Here is a 22,527-nt window from a genome sequence, read left to right as displayed (position 1 = left end):
TCCTTAGAAGGCTTAGGCATGTCCCCTACAACATTCATGGACTTCTACAGATGCAACATAGAAAATATTTTATCAGGATGCATCACAGCTTGGTTTAGGAACAACTGCATCCAAGATCGCAAGAAATTGCAGCGAATTGTAGACGCAGCCCAGACCATCACACAACCTTCCATTGAAGGTAGACACAAAATGCTGGAGTAATTCAGCGGGACAGGCGGCATCTCTGGACAGAAGGAATGGGTGACGTTTCGGGTCAAGACCCTTCTTCAGACTGATGTCAGGGGAGGGGGCGGGACAGAGATAGAATGTAGTCGGAGACAGTAAGACTGGTGGGAGAACTGGGAAGGGGGAGGGGATAGAGAGAGAGGGAAGGCAAGGGCTATTTGAAGTTAGAGAAGTCAATGTTCATACCGCTGAAGTGTAAGCTACCCAAGCGAAATATGAGGTGATGTTCCTCCAATTTGTGCTGGGCCTTACTCTGACAATGGAGAAAGGTCAGAATGGGATGGGAGGGGGAGTTAAAGTGCTGAGCAACCGGGAGATCAGGTAGGTTAAGGCGGACTGAGTGGAGGTGTTCAGCAACACGATCACCGAGCCTGCGCTTGGTCTCGCTGATGTAGAGGAGTGGACACCTGGAACAGTCATACAGTAGATGAGGTTGGAGGAGGTGCAAGTGAACCTCTGCCTCACCTGAAAAGACTGTCGAGGTCCTTGGATGGAGTCGAGCAGGGAGGTAAAGGGACAGGTGTAGCAAATCCTGCGGTTGCAGGGGAAAGTACCTGGGGAGGGGGTGGTTTGGGTGGGAAGGGACGAGTTGACCAGGGAGTTGCGGAGGGAATGGTCTCTGCGGAAAGCAGAAAGGGGTGGAGATGGGAAGATGTGGCCAATAGTGGGATCCTGTTGGAGGTGTTGAAAATGTTGCAGGATTATATGCTGTATGTGACGGCTGATGGGGTGGAATTTGAGGACAAGGGGGACTCTGTCCTTGTTGCGAATGGGGGGAGGGGGAGCAAGAATGGAGCTGCGGGATATCGAGGAGACCCTAGTGAGAGCCTCATCTATAATGGAAGAGGGGAACCCCCGTTTCCTCACCTTCCATTGACTCCATTTATACCACACGCTACCTCGGCAAGGCCAGCAGCATCATCAAGGACGAGTCGCACCCTGGTCACTCCCTTTTCTCCCTTCTCACATCGGGTAAAAAGTACAGAAGTGTGAAAATGCACACCTCCAGATTCAGGGACATTTTCATCCCAGCAGTTAGCAGGCAACTGAATTATCTTACCACAACCAGAGAGCAGTGCTGAACCACTATCTACCTCTTTGGTGACCCTCGGACTATCCTTGATTGGACTTTGCTGGCTTTACCTTGCATTAAACGTTATTCCCTTATCATGTATCTGTACACTGTAAATGGCCATATTGTAATCATGTATTGTCTCTCCGCTGACTAGATAGCATGCAACAAAAGCTTTTCACTGTACCTCGGTACAAGTGACAATAAACGATATTGACCTGGACACCAATTCTTCAACATCCAGCAGGGGGAATAATTGATGCTGTGGTGACCAATGGAAGAACATGTGGTCGAGCTCTTCCTAATCAATTTAAGGGACACAATTTAAGAATAAGGAGTAAGCCATTTAGGACGGAGACGAGGGAACACTTTTTCTCACGGAGAGTGGTGAGTCTGTGGAATTCTCTGCCTCAAAGGGCGGTGGAGGCAGGTTCTCTGGATGCTTTCATAGAAACATAGAAACATAGAAATTAGGTGCAGGAGTAGGCCATTCGGCCCTTCGAGCCTGCACCGCCATTCAATATGATCATGGCTGATCATCCACTCAGTATCCCGTACCTGCCTTCTCTCCATACCCTCTGATCCCCTTAGCCACAAGGGCCACATCTAACTCCCTCTTAAATATAGCCAATGAACTGGCCTCGACTACCCTCTGTGGCAGGGAGTTCCAGAGATTCACCACTCTCTGTGTGAAAAAAGTTCTTCTCATCTCGGTTTTAAAGGATTTCCCCCTTATCCTTAAGCTGTGACCCCTTGTCCTGGACTTCCCCAACATCGGGAGCAATCTTCCTGCATCTAGCCTGTCCAACCCCTTAAGAATTTTGTAAGTTTCTATAAGATCCCCTCTCAATCTCCTAAATTCTAGAGAGTATAAACCAAGTCTATCCAGTCTTTCTTCATAAGACAGTCCTGACATCCCAGGAATCAGTCTGGTGAACCTTCTCTGCACTCCCTCTATGGCAATAATGTCCTTCCTCAGATTTGGAGACCAAAACTGTACGCAATACTCCAGGTGTGGTCTCACCAAGACCCTGTACAACTGCAGTAGAACCTCCCTGCTCCTATACTCAAATCCTTTTGCTATGAAAGCTAACATACCATTCGCTTTCTTCACTGCCTGCTGCACCTGCATGCCCACTTTCAATGACTGGTGTACCATGACACCCAGGTCTCGCTGCATCTCCCCTTTTCCTAGTCGGCCACCATTTAGATAATAGTCTGCTTTCCTGTTTTTGCCACCAAAATGGATAACCTCACATTTATCCACATTATACTGCATCTGCCAAACATTTGCCCACTCACCCAGCCTATCCAAGTCACCTTGCAGTCTCCTAGCATCCTCCTCACAGCTAACACTGCCCCCCAGCTTAGTGTCATCTGCAAACTTGGAGATATTGCCTTCAATTCCCTCATCCAGATCATTAATATATATTGTAAATAGCTGGAGTCCCAGCACTGAGCCTTGCGGTACCCCACTAGTCACTGCCTGCCATTGTGAAAAGGACCCGTTTACTCCTACTCTTTGCTTCCTGTTTGCCAGCCAGTTCTCTATCCACATCAATACTGAACCCCCAATGCCGTGTGCTTTAAGTTTGTAAACTAATCTCTTATGTGGGACCTTGTCGAAAGCCTTCTGGAAGTCCAGATACACCACATCCACTGGTTCTCCCCTATCCACGCTACTAGTTACATCCTCGAAAAATTCTATAAGATTCGTCAGACATGATTTACCTTTTGTAAATCCATGCTGACTTTGTCCAATGATTTCACCACTTTCCAAATGTGCTGCTATCCCATCTTTAATAACTGACTCTAGCAGTTTCCCCACTACCGATGTTAGACTAACTGGTCTGTAATTCCCCGTTTTCTCTCTCCCTCCCTTCTTAAAAAGTGGGGTTACGTTTGCTACCCGCCAATCCTCAGGAACTACTCCAGAATCCAAAGAGTTTTGAAAGATTATTACTAATGCATCCACTATTTCTGGAGCTACTTCCTTAAGTACTCTGGGATGCAGCCTATCTGGCCCTGGGGATTTATCGGCCTTTAATCCATTTAATTTACCCAACACCACTTCCCGGCTAACCTGGATTTCACTCAATTCCTCCAACTCCTTTGACCCGCGGTCCCCTGCTATTTCCGGCAGATTATTTATGTCTTCCTTAGTGAAGACGGAACCAAAGTAGTTATTCAATTGGTCCGCCATATCCTTGTTCCCCATGATCAACTCACCTGTTTCTGACTGCAAGGGACCTACATTTGTTTTAACTAATCTCTTTCTTTTCACATATCTATAAAAACTTTTGCAGTCAGTTTTCATGTTCCCTGCCAGTTTTCTTTCATAATCTATTTTTCCTTTCCTAATTAAGCCCTTTGTCCTCCTCTGCTGGTCTCTGAATTTCTCCCAGTCCTCCGGTATGCTGCTTTTTCTGGCTAATTTGTACGCATCATCCTTCGCTTTGATACTATCCCTGATTTCACTTGTTATCCATGGATGCACTATCTTCCCTGATTTATTCTTTTGCCAAACTGGGATGAACAATTTTTGTAGTTCATCCATGCAGTCTTTAAATGTCTTCCATTGCATATCCACCGTCAACCCTTTTAGAATTAATTGCCAGTCAATCTTGGCCAATTCACGTCTCATACCCTCAAAGTTACCTTTCTTTAAGTTCAGAACCATTGTTTCTGAATTAACAATGTCACTCTCCATCCTAATGAAGAACTCAACCATATTATGGTCACTCTTGCCCAAGGGGGCACGCACAACAAGACTGCTAACTAACCCTTCCTCATTACTCAATACCCAATCTAAAATAGCCTGCTCTCTCGTTGGTTCCTCTACATGTTGATTTAGATAACTATCCCGCATACATTCCAAAAAATCCTCTTCCTCAGCACCCCTGCCAATTTGATTCACCCAATCTATATGTAGATTGAAGTCACCCATTACAACGGTTTTGCCTTTGTCGCACGCATTTCTAATTTCCTGTTTGATACCATCTCCAACTTCACTACTACTGTTAGGTGGCCTGTACACAACACCCACCAGCGTTTTCTGCCCCTTAGTGTTTCGCAGCTCTACCCATACCGATTCCACATCCTGCAAACTAATGTCCTTCCTTTCCATTGCGTTAATCTCCTCTCTAATCAGCAACGCTACCCCACCTCCTTTTCCGTTCTCTCTATCCCTCCTGAATATTGAATATCCCTGGATGTTCAGCTCCCAGCCTTGGTCACCCTGGAGCCATGTCTCCGTGATCCCAACTATATCATAGTCATTAATAGCTATCTGCACATTCAACTCATCCACCTTATTACGAATGCTCCTTGCATTGAGACACAAAGCCTTCAGGCTTGTTTTTACAACACTCTTACCCTTATACAATTTTGTTGAAAAGTGGCCCTTTTTGATTTTTGCCCTGGATTTTCCGGCCTGCCACTTTTACTTTTCACCTTGCTACCTATTGCTTCTACCCTCATTTTACACCCCTCTGTCTCTACGCTCACACATTTAAGAAACCCTTTCCCTTTAACTCCATCCTCCACTAGCCCATTCGACACCCCACCCCCCTTATTCAGTTTAAAACCACCCGTGTAGCAGTGGCAAACCTGCCTGCCAGAATGCTGGTCCCACACCTGTTAAGATGCAATCCGTCCCTTTTGTACAGTTCCCCCTTACCCCAAAACAGATCCCAGTGATCTAAGAATCTAAATCCCTGCCCCGTGCACCAGTTCCTCAGCCACACGTTCAGGTCCCGTATCTCCCTGTTCCTGCTCTCGCCAGCACGAGGAACTGGAAGCAAACCGGAGATAACAACCCTGGAGGTCCTGCTTTTCAGCATTTTTCCGAGCTCTCTAAAGTCACGCTGCAGAATATTCATCCCCTTCTTTCCGACATCGTTTGTGCCGACATGCACTACCACTTCCGGATGTTCACCTTCGCCCTTGAGGATTTTCTGCACTCATCTGCACTTTCAAGATAGAGCTAGATAGGGCTCTTAAAAATAGCAGAGTCAGGGGATATGGAGAGAAGGCAGGAACGGGCTACTGATTGGGGATAATCAGTCATGATCACATTGAATGGCGGTGCTGGCTCGAAGGGCCAAATGGCCTACTCCTGCACCTGTTGTCTATTGTCTATTGTCTATTGTCAATCCATGCTCTGACCGGCATTGAGGGACTTGGGAAAAGTTAGGGCAAGTTATGGAAATGGTGCATCTATTGTGATGGAGAAAATATTTTGAAATTCACAGAGAGTTTATGAGTGGTGACGCTTTCACCGAGACTGCATTCACTGTTGCAGTCTGCAACAGCTGCACAATTCACTGAGAATGGAGAATCAATAGTTTATTAACTCGCATTTGGTAAATGATGATTCTGCAAATAATGGGACGTGAGATGCTAATATGATTTTTTAATGCTAATGAAGCAAGCAGCAAATAGATATTTGAAAGCTGTTTTTAAATTGTGAGACCAGTTAAAGTCTGCCTTAGTCATCTCAGCTACTAATTGCTACATGATTTCCACATTAACAATAGTCATCAACACCAGCACATGTTACTCACTGGCTTCCATTCATCTCTCTGCTCTGATCCACTAAGTAACCATTGTGAAGGATGACTAGGTGACCTATACTGGCAATGGGACAATGGATCTCATGTTGGCCACTGCATTATTGACATGAGGTGTCTTCAGGGTGGAAGGAATAATAATGATGTTGAGCTTTGATCATGGGCTCGAAACTTTGCCAGACTGAGGGCTGCCTAGTCTTTTCTCTTATTTTCCTACATAGACTTGGCCAAATGTATTAGGCTTTTCTGGAGGCCCTATTAACAATTGATTAATAATTAATTTTCCATCTTTTATACTAATGTTAGGAAAACGGATCTATACTTCATAGTTAGAGGGTGATAGAGCACTGAAACAGACCCTTCAGCCCATCATGACCATGACTGTCTTACCTCTTCCCCCATTCTGGATAAATCAAGTTCAAGTTCACATTTATTGTCACATACACCAATTACGGTACAGTAATAATTGAGTTACCATACAGCCATACTAAGTGAAAAGCAACAAGACACACAGCCACATACAATAACATTTAACATAAGCATCCACCACAGTGGAATCAACATTCCTCACTGTGATGGAAGGCAATAAAGTTCAGTCATCTTCCTCCTTTGTTCACCTGTGGTCAGGGCTGAACCCTCCGCAGTCGCAGCTGCCGACGGTCCGCTGTTCAAGCCCTCTCGTCGGGATGATCGAAACTCCGGCGTCGGGATGGATCGGAACACTCAATGGATCCAATGGATCCGATCAGCATGGAGCTCCCGAGTCGGCCTCTTCTTACCGGAGACCGCGACTTCTCGGTGTTAAAGTCCACAGGCCCTGTGGTCTGAGCTCTTCCACTGGCGACCCCGGCAAAGGATCGCCGGCTCTGAGATGTTAAAATCCGCGCCGCGCCCGCGGCTTGAAGCTCCGGGCCGGTCTTCAGGAAAGGCCGCAGCACTTCACTTTGTTAGGCCGCAGGAGGGATGGAGTTACTACATGGAGAAAAATCGCATCTCCATCAAGGTAAGTGACTGACAAAAGGTTCCCCCAATTAGGATTTTCTTTGCCATTTTGCAATCTATACAGAGCATTGTTTAGACATTTTGTGTCAGCACAGGTGTGTGGCTGTTGGAGTTTGCAGGTAATACAGGTAACCCACTGCACTGCACTGCACTGCACTCCACTGCAGGTAATCCAGGTAACCCACTGCACTCCACTGCACTGCACTCCACTGCAGGTAATCCAGGTAATACAGGTAACCCACTGCACTCCACTGCACTGCACTCCACTGCAGGTAATCCAGGTAATACAGGTAACCCACTGCACTCCACTGCACTGCACTCCACTGCAGGTAATCCAGGTAATACAGGTAACCCACTGCACTCCACTGCACTGTACTCCACTGCAGGTAATCCAGGTAATCCACTGCACTGCACTCACTGTAGGTAATCCAGTTTCTTCCTGATACACAAGGACATGCAGGTTGGTAGAATAATTGGCCAGAGTTTAGGTTTGTGGTAAAATCTAGAGGTTGATGGGGATGGTTGGTGGGGATAATAAAACAGCATTAGTGTAGGTGTAGTATAAATGATGACATGGATGTGCAGAGCCTGTTTCCATGCAGTATGACTCTTTGGCACAAGGAACCTACAAGGATGATCAAGCCAGTGCATCAGTTCTCTCTTCAGCTACAACTGCTGTGTCAAAGGCAATAGGGCCTCTCTCTCCACTGTGGGGCACTGTGACTACATGTGGTGGGACTTACAAACATGCACTATTTGCCAAGGTATCTGACACTGTTTCCATCACCTTCATCGCCCAGGAGGCACTTGGCCGCTCCACTCTCTCCCCATTTCCCAAGTCACAAACTATCTGGACTTTAACTGTTGCTGGAACGTTTTATGTAACGGCACAGTCGGTCTGTATAAAACACAGATGCTATTGTCCACAAGGTATATCCTAACCATCTGCTCAAGGGCATCTGTGGACTGTAGTCGATGCTGGCTCTGCTCATTCTCTGATTGAATTAAAACAAAAATAATATGGGATTCTTGAATGTACAGGAGAGGTGCAGAGAAAGGCAAAAGCATTGATCTTGGCTATAAAAGGTGCAGATTTTAAAGAGATGGGACTCACTATCTCCCTTATTCACTCTCAACATTCTGGAAATAGCTCGTAATTTAAACTATCAACAAAGGTACTTTATTCATGAAACAGTCACAGTGGTTACTTTCTTTCTGAGAACTGCCTCTTGCCAACTTTAAGTTTAGGTTTATTAATATCACATTGAGTGAGGTACAGTAAAAAGCTTTGTTTTGCTATGGGGAAGAAGCTGTCACTGTCTGATGGTGCACGATTCAAGCTTCTGTACCTATTACTAGAAGAGTTATCCATATGAAGCATACCTTAGGCGACAGCTTACAAGGAAAGTTGTTGTCCAATATTACACCTGATGCATAACTACATCCCTCCGTCAATAATGAAAAGCAAAAGGATAAAAAATCCATATATTTGTCCAGGTCCATATACCTCACTTTGGCTCTAAGTTCTCGTAACTATCCTTCTCCATCACAGATACATCATCCCTACAATTGCAAGAAGTGAGGATACTCAAATATGGACCTGTCTCTGATGACTTAACCAATGAAATGTCAAAGAGAGCTATGTGTAGTGTGCCCTCCTGCTTGGTGCCTCTGTTGAAGACGAGGATATGTCCGATGGTCAAACTGCCAATCCTTTGAGAATCTCACAAATGTGTTTGCTGTCTTTTGAGGCAAATTGTCTTTCACCAGCTACTCAAGAATTCTATACCTGGCAATCCGTCCTTTGAATTTGAAAATGATTGGTCACCTTGATAGCTCAGTGGATTTCTCACATGGATGTATGGTCTGTAAAGAGCCACAGTCTCAGCCTGTATCTCTGCTGTCTGGGTTGGTCTCTTCACACACTGCATCCTCTTATCCTGTCTGGCAGCCTCTTGCATCAATGGCTGAGAGACCAGAATATGATTTCCTATGTTCACTCTCTCCAACTCTATACTCTCATTTTTTCATCTCCGCCTACATGGGTCTATGTTTGACACAAATATTCCCTGCATCTCCTTGGTGTTCTGTGGAGGTGCTCATACAGCAATTAACACAGGTGCCTCATGTTCATGGTGTACAGTTGTCTTGTCCCTATATGCCCTTTGCAACTTCTCCAATCCAAAGGTCATTGTGCTTCCTCAACGTGGCTTCACTTCTGCCAGAGTTCTACTTGGGTAAACTTGAGGCTCCATCTGAATATCTTTTTGTTTGCATGCTCACTGAAGAAGCAGCCTGGGATGTTTCTGTTGTATTGAAGTTGCTGCATAAATGGAAGTTGGTTTTGTGCCTGGGTTTTTGTTTGTTCTACATCAGTTAAGAGATTATATGTCTGGAGTTGGGACAGGATCATTATCATTGTGGGGAAGTCTGCCATGGTATACATATCCAACATGATATATGGATGGTATATCCAACAGGAGTCTATATTTGATGGACAAATTGGCTCTTTATTGCCTGTTATCTTTGTAACTCAGCAAGGAGTCCAGTTAAGCTGGACATCTCCTGAAAGGACACAGAGTGCTGGAGTAACTCAGCAGGTCAGGCAGCATTTCTGGAGAATATGAATAGGTGACGTTTCGGGTAGAGACCCTTCTTCACATCTCCTGAAGCTGGATTATGAAAGTTACCAATTGGAATCCATCCTCCAAATGTGTGTGATGTCTGATGGAACCAAGCCATCATTTTCTTCAACTGTGTAAGGTTTGTCCTTGGAGAATTCTTAAATCACCAGTGTAAGGCAATGTTTGTTGGGTCACTCTGAAACATCCAACTCTGAGGCTGCAGACAAATATTTGGAACAAAGGAACAAGTTTACATGTGAGCCATTTATGAGTCACAGCTACTTGACCTACAAAATAGAAGTTTCATTCTGGAATCTACATTTCTCAGAAGCACAAGAATCCCTTGAGTCTGCAACCAGAAGTTGATTTCTTTCATACATTTAATTTCCCAAGCCAACTTGAAGAATATGAATTGATGGACTTCTCCAGCATTAACCAACATAGGGAGATTTGAGAGCATTCTTCAGTGTATGATGAGTTTCTAAATTGTCCTCTGGAGTATAAAGTTAGTGAATGCAATAATGCAAAGTCCCAAATGTGGACATTTATAATGGGCACTTTATTGGTGATTTGAATAAGTACAATGGGAACTGCAAGTTTTATGTTTTCCATTAGTTTTCCCTTCCCCTGTGGAAGATTTTATGCTTGATTTCTTGGCACTGTAGGCCTCTATTTATCAGCAATTTCCACCGTGAATTGCAATTGTAACATTATAGCGTGCCAGTGGACATGTACACTTAGTCACACACATTGCTAAGGCAACCGAATGTAAACAGAGATGATGTCAATATTCAAGCAACACTCTTCGGACGCCTGTGAGGACATGCCTGTGGGATGTAAGGTGTGAAGCACGATCCCCACACCTGTCCCGTTTCTAGAGCTCCCCCTCACCTGTCCCGTTTCATTAGAGCTCCCCCTCACCAGTCTCGTAGAGCTAAGTAGTTGTGGATTGAGTTGTAGCAAACTTGTTGTGTTCTCCTAGCAGAAGAGTGGAGCTGAATGGATGCTGGATGATCGGGCTGCAGCCAATGTGGAGCATGGTGGGACCATGGGCCTCCATCCAAATGTGGTGAGCAGGAGGAACAAGACTAAATGATGGAATGGAATACTTTATTGTTACGTGACTAGGCACAGTGAGCTTCTTTGCTGCGTACCCAACGTATACAAATAGCGGACACCTACAACACTGACAAAGTTACAAAGCATGCCGGCTCCTCCTTTTGATCCCCCCCCCCCCCCTCCCCTCACAGCGGCCCCTCCACGCTGGGTCCTCCATCGTTCTACTCCTCCTCCCTCATGGTCCTCCATGCTCTCATCGACGGTCGACTGTGGGTCGACCCACGAGGCTTCACCGCCGTCGCGAGACTCCACGCCTCCGTGGTGCAGACCTGGGCCCCAGCTGCGGGCTCCGATGGCTACTCTACTAACCCGGTTTCCGATAAAAGCCTCCAGCCACGTTCCCAGTCCACAGCCACGGCTCAAATGAAGAGCGTCCTTGTGAAAGGAGATGAGCAATGGGAGCAGGGAGGGGTTTGGCCCAGGAGCTTATAATGCCCAAGAAACCTCTGAGGACCACTGCTCCCATCTCCACTGGCTGGAGAAGCAATGTAAATGTGGACAAATATTGTCAGAGATGCCGTTGTGTTTGAAATTGACTTTAAAACCAAGATAATGTCTGCCTCTAAAAGCATGCAAGACCAAACTTTCCACTGCATCTCATTAGGCAAGGCAACTTTATTTATATAGCACATTTCATACACGAGGCAGACTCAAAGTGCTTCACATAAAAACATGTCATACAATAAATGAAATAATAAAATGAAATAGAATAGAAGAACTAAAAGAAAAGAAAAACAAAATTAAAAATGCATTATAAAAAGTGTAAAAGTTAAAAGTGCAATGTAGTTAAGATTTAGCTGAAAGCTAAAGTAAACATAAAAGTTTTCAGTCTTGTTTTAAAAGTGGTCAAAGTTGAGACAAGTCTTAAATCTTCAGGAAGTTTATTCCAGCTATTTGTTGCATAGTAACTAAATCCTGCTTTCCCATGTTTTGTATTTACTCTGGGAATCACTAGCAGATTGGTTTCAGAAGATCTTAGCGGTCTAGAAGGCTTATATAGTGGAAGCATGTCAGTGATATACTTTGGCCCTAAACCATGTAGTGATTTATAGGTGAGCAGCAGGATTTTAAAATCAATTCTCTGACATACAGGGAGCCAATGTAAGGATTTAAGAATTGGTGTAATATGCTCAAATTTTTTGGTCTTTGTTAGAACTCTAGCAATAGCGTTCTGAACAAGCTGTAGCTGCCTGACAGTTTTTTTTGGAAGACCTGCAAGGAGACCGTTGCAATAATCTAGCCTACTATTAATAAAGGCATGTATAAGTTTTTCTAAATCTTGAGCTGACATGAGTCCTCTTAATCTTGCTATGTTTTTGAGGTGATAGTAGGCTGATTTTGTTACTGATTTGATGTGACTGTCGAAATTTAAATCTGAATCCATAATGACCCCAAGATTTCTGGCTTTGTTTGAAGTTTTCAGGGACAGAGAGTGAAGGTGTTGGGTTACTTTAAGCCTTTCTTTTTTAGCACCAAAAACAATTATCTCCGTTTTGTCCTTATTTAGTTGGAGAAAATTTTGGCACATCCAGTCTTTGACTTGCTCAATGCACTGGCACAACAGATCTATGGGGCGATAATCATTTGGTGATAGCGCTACATAGATTTGAGTGTCATCGGCATAGCAGTGGTGGTCAATATTATTATATCGCATGATTTGCCCTAGTGGGAGCATGTAGATGTTGAATAAAGAGGGCCCTAAGATCGAACCTTGCGGTACTCCACACGTCACGTTGGTTGGTTCTGATACAAGTTCAAGTTCAAGTTCAAGTTAGTTTATTGTCATGTGTCCCTGTATAGGACAATGAAATTCTTGCTTTGCTTAAGCACACAGAAAATAGTAGGCATTTACTACAAAACAGATAAATGTGTCCATATACCATGATATAAATATATACACACATGAATAAATAAACTGATAGTGCAAATAACAGAAAGTGGTTGGTAATAATCAGAGTTTTGTCCGAGCCAGGTTTAATAGCCTGATGGCTGAGGGGAAGTAACTATTCCTGAACCTGGTTGTTGCAGTCTTCAGGCTCCTGTACCTTCTACCTGAAGGTAGCAGGGAGATGAGTGTGTGGCCAGGATGGTGTGGGTCTTTCATGATACTGCCAGCCTTTTTGAGGCAGCGACTGCGATAGATCCCCTCGATGGAAGGAAGGTCAGAGCCGATGATGGACTGGGCAGTGTTTACTACTTTTTGTAGTCTTTTCCTTTCCAGGGCGCTCAAATTGCCGAACCAAGCCACGATGCAACCGGTCAGCATGCTCTCCACTGTGCACCTGTAGAAGTTAGAGAGAGTCTTCCTTGACAATCCGACTCTCCGTAATCTTCTCAGGAAGTAGAGGCGCTGATGTGCTTTTTTGATGATTGCATTAGTGTTCTCGGACCAGGAAAGATCTTCAGAGATGTGCACGCCCAGGAATTTGAAGCTCTTGACCCTTTCAACCATCGACCCGTTGATATAAATGGGGCTGTGGGTCCCCCTCCTACTCCTTCCAAAGTCCACAATCAGTTCCTTGGTTTTGCTGGTGTTGAGGGCCAGGTTATTGCGCTGGCACCATATGGACAGTTGCTCGATCTCTCTTCTGTACTCTGACTCATCCCCATCAGTGATACGCCCCACAATAGTGGTGTCGTCAGCGAACTTGATGATGGAGTTCGCACTGTGGTTCGCTACGCAGTCATGGGTATAGAGTGAGTACAGCAGGGGGCTGAGCACGCAGCCTTGAGGTGCTCCCGTGCTGATTGTTATTGAGGCTGACACATTTCCACCAATACGAACAGACTGTGGTCTGTGGACGAGGAAGTCGAGGATCCAGTTGCAGAGGGATGCGCAGAGACCCAGTTCTGCGAGTTTGGTAACCAGTTTGGAGGGGATGATTGTGTTAAATGCCGAGCTGTAATCAATGAATAACAGCCTGACATATGAGTTTTTGTTGTCCAAGTGGTGCAGTGCGGAGTGGAGGGCCAGCGAGATCGCATCCACCGTTGATCTGTTGTGGCGGTACGCGAACTGCAGTGGGTCCAGGTTTTTGTCGATGTAGGAGTTGATTTGCTCCATGATCAACCTCTCAAAGCACTTCATCACCACCAGCGTTAGTGCCACTGGTCGATAGTCATTGAGGCATGTCACCTTACTCTTCTTATCAAAGTCTCCAATGGAAACAAAATAGTTCCTATCTTGTAAATATGACCTGAACCAACTTAAGACTGTGCCTGAGAGCCCCACCCATTTTTCCAACCTGTCCAAAAGTATTGAGTGATCAACAGTGTCGAATGCAGCACTGAGATCTAATAGCATTAAATTAGAATTAATGTTAGAGAGTTTGCACAGTCTTTAATGAATCAACATTCAATCCATGATCAATGCCTCAAATTCAGACTAGCTGGTCAATTATTCATATGCTGCTTTTAGTACTGACATTATCTCTCATGAGAAAACTGCATCTTCCAGTTATAACGACACAGAAGGGCACGGTTTGGTCCATGCTGGCTACTAGGAGAGTAATTCCATTTGTATAATTTACCATCTTCCAGCATCTCCACCCAACACATCAATAATTAATTTCCCTCCACGGATGCCCAGATATTTGCTGTCTTTCTCATCAACTGCACTTTGATTCTCTTTGACATTGACCTATTCCAATAATATGTCTTTGGGATGTGGAGGAAAATGGAGCACCCACAGGAGAGACACATGTTTACAAAGGATGTGTAAGCTCTGCACCAGCAGTGCCAGAGGTCCAGGTCTGTGGAGCTTTGATGTAGCAGTACTAACTGCTGCATCGCTGTGCCACTAAGAATTATAATAGACGAGTATAACGATAATTGCAGAGGTTATCTGTTAGTGGTGAACATATGGGAATATGACTAGATGCTTTTCAATGGATACTTAACTTTATACTCTATTGTCATTGTAGTGGTGCATACAACAACATTCAGGCGCACTGCCTGAGCGCAGCTCAAATGTACAAGATAAAAAATAACAATAAAATAACAGCATAAAAGTGAGAACAATAACAATTGTTCATACACTCACGTGCATATACTGTGACACACACACACACACAGATTCACACACGCATACACATTATGCCTACGTATGAACCCTTACCAGAACATAAGATATTGTACTCAGAAGGTCATTGACAGAATATTAGATATTGCACAGAATAGTATTATAAAAATAAATATTATAAATGAATATATCAGTATTGCACAAAGGTAGGTATTGTACAGTATAAATATTGACTATGGGGGTTGTGCTTTCAGTGCAAAGTTCAGTGTGGTGATCGCCTGAGGGTACAAACTGTTTGTTAGTCTTGTGCTGAGAGCTTTGATGGATCTGTAGCGCTTTCCTGATGGGTCCTTCAGGATACAGGATGCCTTCCGCAGGCAACGAGAGCTATAATTACCACAGTCAGTTCATGCTCCATCTCTATTCAACCATGAACAGTGGTGGGAATGGGCACAAATGTGGGGAAGATACAGTGTTTTAATAGAAGGCAATCTTTTAGGTTTGACTTGAGGCACATTATCGGGCCATTACTCTATCCAGTCACAATGTATCTGACTTGGGAGTGCTTCATGCCACTGCTGTTCCATTCATTAGTGACAACACTGGGCAATTATGCCTTAAAAAATAAATCTGCTGCAGAATATAGTGGATTGTTTTGGCTTTCGGTCAATAGTGTAAAATGGGTGATGATCAGTTGTCAGCTTAGATATTAGAGAGCAGCAAATCAGGCATTCAAAATGTTTAATAGCATTGGGCTGATGTCAAAATGATCATTGTATCTCTAATAACAACATGACCCTTTTACCTAACATTAAAACAAATAATAGGGCCAGCCAAATGTGTACAATGGCCAACTGAGCAAGCTGATTATTGATGGTGATTGACTCACCTGCTGACTCTCTAAAGACCGTCCAAACAGTCACCTCAACCACCAAGAGGAGCAGGTACAACTCCATGATCAGAAGGTTCATCTCCAAGTCATGTACCATCCTGATTTGGTTGTATATTGCTGTTCCTTCATTCCCGCTAAAAAGCATGGTTAGGTATCTTCACAAGGAGGACTACAGTGTTCATGAATGAAAGGCAATGGCATGTTGGCCATCAATGCAAGATGATTTGAGTTTAGGATCAAGACGATCCTACTGCAGTTGTACAGGGCCCTGGTGAGACTGCACCTGGAGTATTGTGCGCAATTTTGATCTCCTAATTTGAGGAAGGCATTATTGCTATTGAGGGTGTGCAGCGTAGGTTCACCAGGCTAATTCCCGGGATGGCAGGACTGATGTATGATGAAAGAATGGGTCGACTGGGCTTGTATTCGCTGGAATTTAGAAGGATGAGAGGAGATCTTATCGAACATATAACATTCTTAGAGGATTGGACAGGCTAGATGTAGGAAAAATGTTCCCGATGTTGGGGGAGACCAGAACCAGGGGTCACAGTTTAAGAATAAGGGGTAGGCCATTTAGGATCGAGATGAGGAAAAACCTTTTCACCCAGAGTTGTGAATCTGTGGAATTCTCTGCCACAGAAGGCAGTGGAGGCCAATTCTGAATGTTTTCTAGAGTTAGATTTAGCTCTTAGGGTGAACGTAATCGAGGGATATGGGGGAAAAAGCAGGAACGGGGTACTGATTTTGGATGATCAGCCTTGATCATATTGAATGGCGGTGCTGGCTCGAAGGGTCGAAAGGCCTACGTCTGCACCTATTTACTATGTATCTATGTTTCTATCATCACCACCTTCTGAAAGGTGCCAAGGTCTGGGCAGGAAATGATGATGCTTAAATGCTGTAAATAATTCAACTTGTGGCCAGTGGAAGTGGATAGGTATCAGGAATGGGAACTTTTAACTAATGATCCCTTCTCAGTTTGTGCAATATCAATAGTGGTTGTGGCCTCACAGTTATTACCTTTTGCTGAGAATAGGTAATTTAATTTTATTTTATTTAGAGATACGGCATGGAAACAGGCCCTTCGGCCCACGGAGTCCATGCCAACCTTTAATCACCTGTTCACACTAGTTCTATGCCATCCCACTTCCTCATCCACTCCCTACACACTAGGGTTAATTTACAGAAGACAATTAACCAACAAACCTGCACGTCTTTGGGATGTGGGAGGAAAGCGGAGCACTTGGGGGAAACCCACGCGGTCACAGTGAGAACGTACAAACTTCATCTAAACAGCACCCGTGGTCAGGATCGAACCCGGGTCTCTAGCGCTGGACCCTTCTTCAAACTGCAGTGTGATCCTACTAGCAGTCTGAAGAAGAGTCCTGACCTCAATGTTCACCACAGATGCCTGACCCGCTGAGTTACTCCAGCCCTCTGTGAAACGTCACCTATCCATGTTCTCCATAGATGCTGCCTGACCCACTGAGTTACTCCAGCACTCTGTGAAACGTCACCTATCCATGTTCTCCATAGATGCTGCCTGACCCACTGAGTTACTCCAGCACTCTGTGCCTTTTCTTGCACTACAATGAAGTTGATCATTAACTGCCCAAACAAGAAGCAAGCCGAGGAATGTATAATAAATGCTGGAATGTTGTTAAGGTAAATAGTAAATAGCAGTTAAGGTACATAGTTATGATAGATATACACAAGCGGGATGGAAGGATGGGCGGGCTAATAGGTGTGGAAGCAGGGGAGAGGAGAGTCATGAAGCACCAGTGAAACAACACAGACAAGTTGAGCAGATGAGTTATTTCTGTGCTGCGAGTGGAAGCCTGTCCAAATACAACTCAGAAATGTCCCCAGTACTGAGCTGTAGGGTGAATTACCCTAATAGAGCCAAGTGCTTGCTTCATCAGCTCCAGTCTATCAGTTCATTATGGAACAGCCACATACAATCTGCCTTATAAATTTTTAATAACTGGTTTATTGAAAGATTTTAGTTTGGATCTGGCATAATTTTCTTGTGTTTATTTTATGGTAACAAGGAAGCAGTTTCAAGTTTTATTTCATCATTGTTCATACTTGAGAGCCTCTAGAAAGATATAAACATTTTTATTGTCATAAAACTCAATATACCGCTTCCAGCTGAATGAGTAGTCTATGAATAATTTTATAATAAGCTCCAATTTATGATTCATGCAAAACTTAGCATCTATTAAACCGAAAGCAATCACATCCATAGTGCACTTTTCTGCTTACAAATATTATTAAAACATAAATGCAAACAGTAAAATATTGTTGTCCCTTGCTAGTGAATTGCTAACAAGGATAGGGAGACTGAAGACAGTCACTGGAAATGCATAGGGAGCAAAAAATATTTTTCATAAGGCTGTTAATATTGGAATAGTTTGCCACACACATCTATCTGTGATGCCGTTTAATGCAGATTCAGAAAAGCAACTGAAAAGTAATCCTTTGGAGAAGGAACGATGCCAGATCGATGGTCTTGCTTTCAAGATCATGGAGCAGATTCATGACTTCTAGAAGGCAGCGGTGGAGAGGGTGAGAGTATCTGAGTGAAGATAGACACAGAGTGCTGGAGTAACTCAGCGGGTCAGGCAGCATCTGTGGAGAACATGGATAGGTGACGTTTCACAGTGTGCTGGAGTAACTCAGCGGGTCAGGCAGCATATGTGGAGAACATGGATAGGTGATGTTTCACAGAGTGCTGGAGTAACTCAGTGGGACAGGCAGCATCTGTGGAGAGAAGGAATGGGTGACGTTTCGGGTCAAGACCCTTCTTCAGACTGTGTCTGATCATGCTCATCTCTGACGGTCTGTTCCTGGGTCCAGCACCTCGTCAGAATCACAAAGGAAGCTCATCAAGACCTCCACTTCCTTTGTTCGATAATGTGCCTAGTTTCCTCAGTACACGATCAAAATGTTACATTTCACTGGAGAGCGTTCAGATCCCGCATGGATTCAGGGCTATTTGGTAGAAATAATCCAAACAAGTTTGGTGAATGGACAGGATGACCAAGAACAAAGGAGAATGAAGAGGTTGGTGGATGTTTCCAAGTCCATCACAGACATTGACCTCTCCACCATCAAAGGGATCTACAGGAAGCACTGCCTTAAGAAGGTAGCTAACGTGTAGGGATATGGGCCGGGTGCATGCAAGTGCAACTTGCCTGAACAGTGTGGATGGGTTGAGCTGAACTCAATACACAGTGTTATGTGTTCTGAATTCTTGGCTATGGATCTCTTTGACTGTATAACGCAGTTTGTATTACAATAAAAAAAATTGTTGCCTGGACTCATGTGGTGGCCTTATACACAACTAAAGGGGTAGAGGATTGCAACCTTCACTTGGTCTGCCCTGTTTCGACGAATGCAATCAACCCGGCGTGCACAATCAAATAAGATCAAATAGAACAAGTTGTCCTACAACTTTAGGCTCTGCACGCCATACGCAAGAAGAAGAAGAAGAAGAAGATACACAATTAATGAATGATTCACATCATGGATAGAGTTGACTGATCATATTGTTCCCTGGTGAATAGGTTCAAGAGTAAAAGATACATTTGTAAACAAGAAGGACTCAAAATGTTATGGGATGGCAGAACTGAACTTTATAATTAGTTCAAAGAGAGAATTTACTGCAGGAAAAGGGATGGAAGCGGGTGAAAGGGAGCGAAGGTGACAGCAGTGCCAATAAAACATTGGCTTGTTGGGAGATTCATAAAATTATTTTGTCCTAAGTTGAGCAGACTGTGAAGTTGATCACTGGTTGCACTATTGAGCAGAGAAGTTAAAATATAGAGGGGGACTTCAAAGATGAAAAGTTTATGCTCTTGCATCAATTCACTATTATTATTGCTTGTTAAAGCTTAGTGGTTGCAACATATTATAATGCTTCAGCTGTTAAATGTATCTCTTGCTATTCCTGGCGTAAAAAATGAGAAAAATACACGAGGGAGTAAGGATTGGCAGTAGTTGATGCAGAGAAGAGTGAGGCAGTAAAACTAAAGACGAGTTACATTAAGTCAGGCAATATCGCCATCAAGAGAGTTTAGTTTATTGTCCCCTACATCTGCCATGACTCTCAATGACATTACTGGTTTCTACCAACAACTACATCCTGGGGGTTTACTATTAAGAATAAACTTAAAGAATCAGCCAAGAATACTGTTTTGGCAAGTCTTGGTCGGAGGTTGGGCATGCTGCAATGACACTCAAGAACGTTTCCACTGTTTCTAAGCCATACAAGGGCTGCAGTGGAATACCCCTAATTGCCTGAATAAGTCCACCAATACTCGAAGATTAATGTACTAAATCTACTAAAATGCAATCTGCTAGATTATCCGACAGTAGTAGTAGTAGTAGCTGCAGTATTTATTCCTCCACCGCATATATGCATCCATGTACCATCTACAAAATTCAGTGCAGTTATTTATTTGCTTCAGATATTACTGCTGCACCTCTGACATGATGACCTCTCAAGGTCAAAGGCAGCAGGTGCATGGGAACACCACCACCACATGCACGTTACCTTTTAGTTTGCAATTGGAAATTTACTGCCATTCTTTCACCATTGCTGGATCTGAATCCTGGAACTTTCTCTCCAAATTCTTACACTGGCGTAACTCAGTGGGTCAGGTAGCATCGTTAGAGAACGTGGGTAGCTGATGTTTAGTGTTGCGACCCTTATTACACTAGACGACTGTCGGTTCAAGACAGGAGGTTCACCACTATCTTCTGAAGGGCCGTTTAGGCTGGGCAATAAATACTGGCCTTACCAATGCTACGCACATCACAAAAACAATTTTAAAGAAGGCCATGTTACTTATTTCTTTGTTGCGACTTCAATGCAATAAATGAAGTGATTAATCCTTATGCAATGAGGTACATCGTTTAAACGTCAAGTTACTAAACTTCCTTGTCAGAACCAAGAACAGCCAACAACATTTAGAATGCCCTAACAGTGTAATTAGATGTAGTGTGAGGAGTTGTGTGCCAGACAGACAGCTAACCTCTCTGATAGATTTACTGCCATTGATGAGGTTGGAGAAGGTAATGCAAGTCTCAGGCATGGTGTCAACTAGCACATTTGTTTTGTAATTGTACGTTTAATATGTTCTGACACGTCGCTTTTAATGGATTTCTCGTGTTGCTAATTTTTTTTCTAACCTGCCCATACTCTATATAAATATGACTACAATTGTATTTTAGTCAATTAAACATGAGATATTTTTCAGATGTCAATGGAGATCTTTTGGCAACGATTCAACTGGGAATTTGGAAAACCTGGACCAGGCAACTCCATCTTAAAATTACTATCTTAAAATACAATGGATAATTCATCGACAAGTGCTTGGCCTTACGGAGTAATCTTGATGGAGTAAAGAATCCCCTGGAACAACAGCTGATATATCATGCCTAGTCCTGTACCATTACAGTGGTGCAGATGATAGGAGTGTATCAGGGATTATGGGTCTCACTCTCTATCACAGCTTCTCACTCTCAAGTTGATATTCTTTAAGAGTAAATTGGACCAGGTCAGAATGCTAACTGGTTGAGGTGGGCCAAAGAGCCTGTTTCCATGCTATATAGTTCTATGACTCTATGCCTCTATAACAGGTCCATGGTCCAAAAGGCATGGATGCATTTCAGATGATAATTCTGCTCCTCTTTTCAGCAGTGCACTCTGGGAGCAATCCCTACTTTTCTTGGATTTACCGTGATCCTGTACTGCCGGAGATAAGTGAGGTGCTGTAAGGACAGTTTTCTGATCTACAGGTATTTCTTCTTGCTTCCACCCAACTGTTGCTGCATTCTTAAAAGTATTGCCATTATTGCACTTTTTGATCTAAATGATCTTTTACCAGGACTTCAAAACTCCCGTGCTGCAATCCAGCAGCAACAATGTCCAAAGTCACCAAACACACATTAGCTTCACCTTTTGACCATTTTCTTGTTGATATTGTGCAATTTGTTTCTTAGCCTTTTACTCCCATTTCTTAGTCCTGACTGTACAACAATGTGAAATATGCAGGTGACAATAAACTAAATTAAATTAAACCCATCCCAATTTATATTTTCATTGATTTCAATTAAGCGGATTCCACACATTTCAATCCCCACCCCTCAACCCATTCATCCCTCTTGGGAAGTGGGTCACCAGCCTGTGCTTAATAATGTTACTCCATGAATGACTCGAATATGAATGACGAGAATGTTTGTAAAGTTATAAATTGTAGCAACATTTATCCGCAGGGGTGTCACATGTTGTGGGGTCGTAACACCAAGAGGTTAACTTTCCCAGATTGTACCCTGTTTAAAACATTGCTATAAAGTTCCTTCATCTGGTATTAGAACTGTTTCCAATGATTGGCGGGTTAATCACTAAGAGATATAAAATGAAGATTCACAAGTGACCCTTCAGCCCACTGAGTCCACGTTGACCAATGATCACCAGTACAATAGTTCTAGTACTACACACTAGGGACAATTTACAGAAGCCAATTAACCTACAAACCTGTACATCTTTGGTGTGTGGGAGGAAACCGGGGCACCTGAAGAAAACCCACGCAGTCACAGGCAGAACGTGCGACTCCATTCAGACAATATCCGTAGTCAGAATCGAATCGGGGACTTTGGCGCTGTGAGGCAGCAACTCGACCGCTGCGTCACCGTGTCACGGCAAAGTCAGAAAAATGGTTCTTGACTGGACAAGTGGTTGGGATTTGGCATTGCTGCCTGGTGGGGCCATGGATACACATTCAATTGGAGATCTCAAAAATAAATGTCTTGAAAGAGTTTAGATTGCAACATTGGAATTGGATTAATTGGATGACTTGTTTACAGGCCTGGTACAAGTGTACTGGAATGTATGGTCCCCTTTGTGCCATTTTATGTCTCTGTCTTTTTTTGTAAACCAGCATCTGCATTTTCTTGTGTTTATATATTTTTTACTTTGTGCTTCTGAATGTTTT

General features: G+C 43.6%; 1 long non-coding RNA gene across 1 annotated transcript in view; it reads left to right on the top strand.

Annotated features, from left to right (window-relative positions):
• LOC116989670 overlaps positions 1–21,034 on the top strand; it is a 50,657-nt gene extending 29,623 nt beyond the window's left edge. Inside the window, exon 3 of the long non-coding RNA XR_004416283.1 lies at positions 20,791–21,034. This is a non-coding gene — a long non-coding RNA (uncharacterized LOC116989670). The remainder of the gene's footprint in view (positions 1–20,790) is intronic.
• Positions 21,035–22,527: the final 1,493 nt, after the last annotated feature.

This window comes from Amblyraja radiata, chromosome 29 (genome assembly GCF_010909765.2).
Source record: "Amblyraja radiata isolate CabotCenter1 chromosome 29, sAmbRad1.1.pri, whole genome shotgun sequence".
NCBI classification, from domain to species: Eukaryota; Metazoa; Chordata; class Chondrichthyes; order Rajiformes; family Rajidae; genus Amblyraja; species Amblyraja radiata.
The sequence above is the reverse complement of the archived record's forward strand: the minus strand, read 5'-3'. Positions and strand labels throughout refer to the sequence as shown.